The following is a 7,396-nucleotide window of genomic DNA, read 5'->3' as shown; positions in this document are numbered from 1 at the left end:
GCCACAACACCTGTGCCCTGTGCAAATAATGCAGCTTTTACCTCAGGCATGTCTACATTCAGCGTAAACATTTTGCCCACACATTTGCCCTCTGTGATCAGCTTACAGCCATTCTGGAAATCTTCTACATAACATCCATTCGGATTGAAGCGAACCTGCAAACCCTGCTCAACCATTTGTCCAACAGAAACAAGATTCTTTGTAATGTTTGGGACATGAAGTACATCTGCTAAGTACTTTGATTTGCCACTCTTCCTATTTAGAGGTATGTCCCTACATGAGCAATGGGGTGAGCTGTGTCATCTCCTGTCTGCACATAGCCTGAAACATCTGGTTTGTGCATATCTCTAAACCACTCTCCACGAGACGTCATGTGATTAGAGGCACTTGAATCCACATACCAAACATCATCTTGGGTGGAATTCTCTGCAGTCATTGTATTCATTACATGTTGCATAACAAACATGCGCTCGTTTTTGCTGTCATCTACATCTCTTCTAGTCGATGCATAGTTGCCCTGTTCTCTCTTTCCACTTGCTTTTTCCTTTGGACAGTCACGTGACATGTGACCTCTTTCACCACAAGTCCAACATTCTCTTCTATCTGCAGTATGTTGCTGCCTGCTTGATCCTGCACCACGACCTCTTTGACTCCCCCTGCCTTGAGACTGGTTTCCCCTGCCACCTGTATTGTTTTGATTTGATTGAACTTCTTGAAATTGGCCCCTGCAACCCCTTGGGCCTCGACTACGACCTCTACCTCTACCTCTGTTGGAGTTAGAATAGAAGGCCTGTTCAAAATTATTTCTGCCATGAGAAGAAGATGTGTCAAGGTTCTTCTCCTCAAGAATAAGCATAGAAATCAAATCTTGGAACACGGGGATGTCGTCTCTTTAATTCATGGAAGACCTGAAATGTACATACTCATCTCCTAGGCCATCCAAGCATGCACGGACAATGTCATCATCTTCCACTGAGACTTTAATAGATCCAAGAGCCTCAATGATACTCTTGATCTTCAAGGCATAATCATTGATGGAGAGGTTGTTCCTCTTAACCTAATTTAGCTCCGACTTTAGTTGAAGCTTCCTGGCCTTTGTGTTCACCTCGAACACTGTGCCTAAGTTTTTCCATGCAATGGCGGGGGTTTCAGCATCCTGTAGATAGCCCATCATGCCATCTGTAATGCTCATAGAAAGCCAATACATCACTTTGCTTTGGCATTGTTGCCAGTCCCTCAAAGCTTTCCTTTGTTCTGCTGTAGCATTTGCCTCGGGGATCTCTGGTTCCTTTTCATTGTCTCCTTCTACATAGTCCCAATAACCTTTTCCTTTTAGGAAATTTGTTATTTTGAACTTCCATGCAGGGTAGTTATTTTTCTCAAGCTTCTCAGTGACAATCTGTCTGAAACCGTCAGACATCTTGAAGCACTAAGACAAAATAGCTGCAATCTGCAAAAACCTTCAAATCTGCTGAACCTGCTATCGTGGTACCTGTAATGCTTTCTACACTCAACGAGTGTCCACAATCAAGTGTACATACAACCACTGTACTTGTACAGTAAATCTCTGTATACTGCACTTTGGAGACCTGTTCAGAAACTTGTACGAAAAACCCCTAAAATTTTTTGTGGTCGTGGATTGCGAACGAAGGGATTGTGATGCTCTTGCTCTCTTAGCCTCTCTTGCCTGCACCAGGCTCTGATACCATGTAAAGAATGAGGATGCAAGAGAGCTACACAAGACAAGCACAAAGCACACAGAGATGGAAAGCTTCTTCTTCTTCTCACAGAAAAGAGAGTACAAAATGACTAAGTGCTAAAACTGAAAAGTAGCACATATGTACATGCGGTCACTAAGTGTGAACTCGCTAGAAGCGTACTAGGCTGGCACTATAAGTGTAGTCCAGCTGTAGAATCACTGGCAGAGATCCTCCGTGTCGGTCACCTAACGCGCCAATGAGTAAATGTCGTAAGGAGCCAAGACCCGTAGTGGATGCCATCTCAAGATGTAGAGCTCGACATCTCAACAATGAAGGATGTCATAAGCTCCTGCAGAAGCAAAAGGAGGCCACCATATCAAAATTTCTTAAGAAGGGAAGCTGAGAGCCCATGGATAGGTGCTGCGGGCATCGTATGGGCCGCACTATCCAGAGAAAGCAAGAGATGACCTTTACGGACTGATTTACAGAGTGACTGGTTGCAATCAAGAGAAAAGCAGCCAGTTGCATATACCGCAAGCACTACAAAAAAGGGTGTGTTCGGGGGCTTCCTATAGTGCAGGGAGGGGAAAAAAATTAAAGTGAATTGCATCGGAACCATCTCTATATTTATGGTGTTTAAGAGAATATTCTTCATCTTTTTTCTGTTAGTGTCAATTATGTGTATCTTGCATGAGAGTGGTGCATGCAAAAGTGGATATGGGAAAGGTTTTTGCAGGCTTTCAATTTTGAAAGGTCGTAGTACTTAAGGTGTGTGTATACCAAGGGCTCTTATTTCATCCGTAATTGTCATTCGATTTTGAATTGCATATCTTTGGGTGAGGGTGCTCTCAAGGGTCAAAGACAAAAGCCATCATGGTATGTCTTGCGACTGTGGGTGTTTAGTCTGGGTTGGTTGGGAACGGGCTCGGGAAGTGATTGTTTGCCGATTGGGAAGTTGTGTGTGTGTTTCTGTATGGGTAGGGGTGCGGGTTGATCCCTAGGCTATAGAGAGGTTGTCATATTGGGTACGAGGTGTTGTACCCTTTTCCCCCATCCCATCAGTGGTGCCCTCACTGAGGAGCTACTGATTGCTTCTCGGTGAAGTCAAAGACGGTGTCACGGCTTGAAGAGCAGGATGTAACAAGAATGGCATGGTCGGGTTTTCTGACTTTTACAGGTGCTGAAGATGCTGAGGTATGGCTGCAGGACTATGGTCTATTTCTGCTGGAGAGCAGCTTGTCAAGAGAAGAGGGAGTGGTCCAAGCTTTCCCGCTCCTGGTTTGTGGAAAAGCAAAGGTATGGTATGAGGGCTTACAGGCTGAAGAAAAACAAGACTGGAGCACATTGGAAGCGGAATTCCGAAGCCGATATTTGGCCAAACGCAGTGGAGTGAAGTGAAGCAGATGATGGACAACCTCAAGCAAAGACTTGACGGTGATTTCCGAGCATTCGTGTGGGAGTTTGAGGCCATATGGAGCAAGTTGGTTAAGGTAGCTACTGTAGAGAATGCAGATTTTTTGAAGATGACCAAGTTTGTGGACTGCTTGCATGTAAAAGTGCGGATAAATTCGAGATAAAGGGACCGTGCACGGATGAGGAGGCAGTAGTCTATGCATTAGAAAATTTTGGAGGTCATTTGGAGGGCCTTGTAAGAAATTGTATTTCTCTCTCTAGAAACTTTTTTTAAAATACACTTGCACCTTGTGAGTATGTCCAAAAGGACAACCAGACACTTTAAAAAGTAGATTTATATTCCCAATCGTCCTTGAAAACGGTCACTTTTTTATTTAATGTGAGCGTCTTTTTCAGGAGGCAGGTGCGGCGCATTCAAGGCAGCTTACGTCATCACTGAAAGCTGAAAAGTCACAAACTGTCAAATAGTGATAGATTTTGAGGCTTTTGACACCACCAATGTGTCCGAAACGCTAAAATACCCTAAAAACGAATGTCTACTTGTCTCATTTCGACATCCGGAGAGGCAAAAAATGTCAAAAAACCCCCAAAAAATGGGCTTTTTACTTAAGGTGCGTGAGGAGGCATTCTAAAATGCTAGAATGCCCCTCTGCGCGCCGTTAGTACAAAGCTCCTTTTAGTGATTTTTGGACAATTATCTTTCAAGAAAGCCTACCCATGTTTCTCTATTGCACTTTTGCACCATGCTCTCTATCTATCTATCTATCTCTCTCTCTCTCTCTCTCTCTCTCTCTCTCTCTCTCTCTCTTTCTCCCTCTCCCTTTCCCTCTCCTTTCTATAGCTTACCATATTTAAAGAGAGAGAGAGTGAGAGACTCCCATTACTAACGGCGCGCGTGGAGCATGTTTTGACCTCAAAAAACACCTCCTCGTGCCGTTAGTATAAGGTCACAGAAAGACTCTCTCTCTCTCTCTCTCTCTCTCTCTCTCTCTTTCCCCTGCCTTACTTCCTTTCTCTATAACACTCACACATACACACATAAACACATACACTGGTGGATGCACAGTACTAAAGGCGCACATAGAGACATGCACACCGGTTGTGCCTCTCTACGCGCGCCTATAGTAGAGAGAGAGAGAGAGAGAGAGAGAGAGAGAGAGAGGCTCTTTGTGTTTGTGTGTGTGTGTGTGTGTGTGTGTATGTTATATTTGTGTGTCTGTGTGTTTGTGAGTGTGTGTGTCTTTGTGTGTGTCTGTCTGTGTGTGTGTATGTTATATTTGTGTCTCTGTGTGGTTGTGTATATGTTATATTTGTCTGTGTGTGTGTGTGTGTGTGTGTGTGATTAAAATGCACTTTGTAGAATTGTAACAATGGGTGTGCGTGCTCACTCTTATAGACCCGAAATTATGATCTCTAAGGCTAAGATGATGAAGAAAAAACCTATGTGATAGATGGAGGCCTTTTTAGAGATTTTTTGACATTTTCCTCTCAGAAAGCTCTCTAAAAGAGGAAAAAAGGGGCTTTTTACTAATGGCGCGCGATGAGGCATTCCAAAATTTTGGAATGCCCCCTCGCGCGCCGTTAGTAAAATGTTCTTTTAGGGGTTTTTGACATTCTTTGCCTCTTTGGATGTCGGAGCTAGGCAATTGGACATTCATTTCTAGGATATTTGGGCGTTCCGGACGCATTGACAGTATCAAAAGTTTCAAAATCTTCCACCACTTGATAGTTTTGTAACTTTTTGAATTCTAGTGATGACGTAAGCCGTATCAAATGCACCGCATCTACCTTCTGAAAAAGGTGCTCACATTAAATGAAAGAGAGTGATCGTCTTCAAGGACCACTAGATTATTAAATGAGGAGAGGGACACCTTTTATATTTTTGTTAATATCAATCTATTTTTCTACGTAACGTAGGCTCTTCTCTCATTGGAGGAGCTTATTTTCCTCTCTCTTCCAAAAGGCCCTCCAAAAGACCTCCGAAATCTCCTAATGGCGTAGAGCAGAACGAAGAAGGTTTTAAAGAAGCAACAGGCAAAGCAAGTTCTAGCGTGTCTATTGGTGCCAAGGCCAATTTCTAGGGAAGAGCTTTAGGTAATCCGACCCATTGTTGATGCACATGTGGTAGCAGCGGATAGGCGTGATGACAGAGCAGAGACGATACCGTGTGGGCCTATGAGGCCTTAGCATCTGCAGAGAGGAGTTTACCAAGTACCACCTGATGTGCTTGACCAAGTGACTTCCAAAAAGCAAGCAGTGGAGAAGATAGCTGAAGTGCCAAAGCCGGTGAGTTTTGTGGAGAAAGCCGAGGTGTATTCGAGCTATAGCAGTGCCTTGGATACAGACATCACATGGGAAACGGAGTCTGCTTTCTCAAGGTATGAGATATATGATGTTATGCATATCAATAAGGTGGTCAAAGAGCAACAGATTGCAGGTGAAGAGACATTTTGTGTGGACCAAGGGGTTGGGCAACCCTCTATCTTGCCTTGTGATGGTAAGGCCATGTTGACTGAAGAAGAGTGCTTTGATGAAGCAGATTGGGGGTTCGATGATCCGGTGGTCGATGTTGATGACGAGACACAGATTTTGATTGCTAAAGCGATGGTGAGGATACTGGATATGCGAGGCTGTGTGCCTGCTCCAGTGCTGTTTGAAGTGCCTACAAGTGAAGGTATGCCAACATTTGCTTCGGATGATGAGTTACCGCAGGTGGGTGCCATGATGATAGATATGATGTTGAAAGTGGCTATGCAAGCACCGCTATGCCAATTGCTGCAGGTTGTTTTTCTTGAAGACGATGATGCTATGGAGATCTCTCTAGACGATGGCTAGGAGACACAGGATGCATAAGCTATGCAGGGTGTGCATGTTTGTTTTGGGCGTGGAGATGGTCCATGTACACAACTTTTTGAAGGGTGGTGCTATGAAGGTCTACAAGACTGGTTGGTTGACAAAGTTACAGGTGCAAAGCAGGGAATACTTGCCTATGTTTTACAGATGGATGACAATGATCAAAGCTATTTTTTATCCTGGCGGAAGCTTCATTACAATTGGGAAAGCCTATGGCTTTTCATTTGATCCAGGTGGGTGCTATGGCAGATAGTGAATCTCTCTCTATCTATCTACTGCTATTTATCTAGCTCTTCTACATAGTATCTATCAGTTTATTCTTATGCAATGGTATATTATCTAAATAATGCTATGGCTGAGCATGAATGCTCAACGAGGGGTTGGGCAATGATGGTGCACCTAGAATTTGTCGACCCATGAAAGTGTCAGCAGGGAATCATGCATGTTGATGGTCACAGACTTTGGCAAGTGCTAGATGCAGCCTGGAACAAGTGAGACTATGGTGTGTGTGCCAAACATGGCACTTTACAGGCCAATCATGGCTTTGAAGTCTTGCTAAAGGAACCGGTGCGGAGGTGGTTTTCAAGCTCACTTGATCGGGAAAGTTTATGAGAAGGGGTGTGGGTGCATCTTCTATCAATGCTTTTTGTGGCTCTCTATGCCTAGTACCACTTGGATTTTTATAGCAATGTATTTGAAGCTATTGGTGGGGGAGTATGCCAAATGACAGTGGTTTAATGACCAGTTCGGATGGTGGTGATATTATGGTGTGTGGATTGCATGAGGTGCCGTGATGTATGCAAAACCATTGCCCATTGACAAGTTCAATATCCGATGGACAGCGATTGGTCAAAGTATTGCATAAGGGAGCTTTTTGTTCCGATGGTTGGGGCAAGCAAGGGTGGTGGGAAGCGGCTCAAGTCGAAGAGTTAGATTTTTAAAAAAAATTGAAAGGTGGTGGGCATGCAGGAAAAAACGCCATCTGCATGGGAGAAGGAGCAAGGCCGAGAGTGGAAAGGGGAGTGCAAGTAGCAGTTGAGCGGGGTGGTGAATAAGGGGAGCGCCATCTATATGGCTTGATGGCAGAAGAGGGCCGCCTGGACAGGAGGAGCAACCAGCGTTACAGTGGGGAGAGCAAGCGCTGGAGGAAGGAGGGTGCCATATGAAGGGCAACCCATAGCGTGAACTGCATGTGGCCCGGTGGCACTGCAGAGGAGCCCGCCACGTTGGAAACGAAGGGGGGCACTGGCCTGGAAGAGCTGAGGGTCAAGAGGAGGGGAGCTGGCGGGGTTGGTCTCAAGCGGGGCCACCCCTGTAAGAGCTTGGAGGAGCTGCAAGGCAACCAACAAGGGATTTAAGTGGCGCAGGGCTTGAGAAGATAAGGAGGGTTTGAGGGCACTCGACAGAAGGCCGAGAGTGGCGTCGTGACA

The 7,396-nt window shown here is 45.0% G+C and overlaps 1 pseudogene; it reads left to right on the top strand.

The window, feature by feature from the left end:
* Nucleotides 1–5,120: 5,120 nt before the first annotated feature.
* Nucleotides 5,121–6,219, top strand: LOC147446311 (uncharacterized; annotated as a pseudogene).
* The last annotated feature ends 1,177 nt before the right edge of the window (nucleotides 6,220–7,396 follow it).

This window comes from Adiantum capillus-veneris, chromosome 12, assembly GCF_014529385.1.
Source record: "Adiantum capillus-veneris isolate H3 chromosome 12, ASM1452938v2, whole genome shotgun sequence".
Taxonomy (NCBI): Eukaryota; Viridiplantae; Streptophyta; class Polypodiopsida; order Polypodiales; family Pteridaceae; genus Adiantum; species Adiantum capillus-veneris.
The sequence above is the reverse complement of the archived record's forward strand: the minus strand, read 5'-3'. Positions and strand labels throughout refer to the sequence as shown.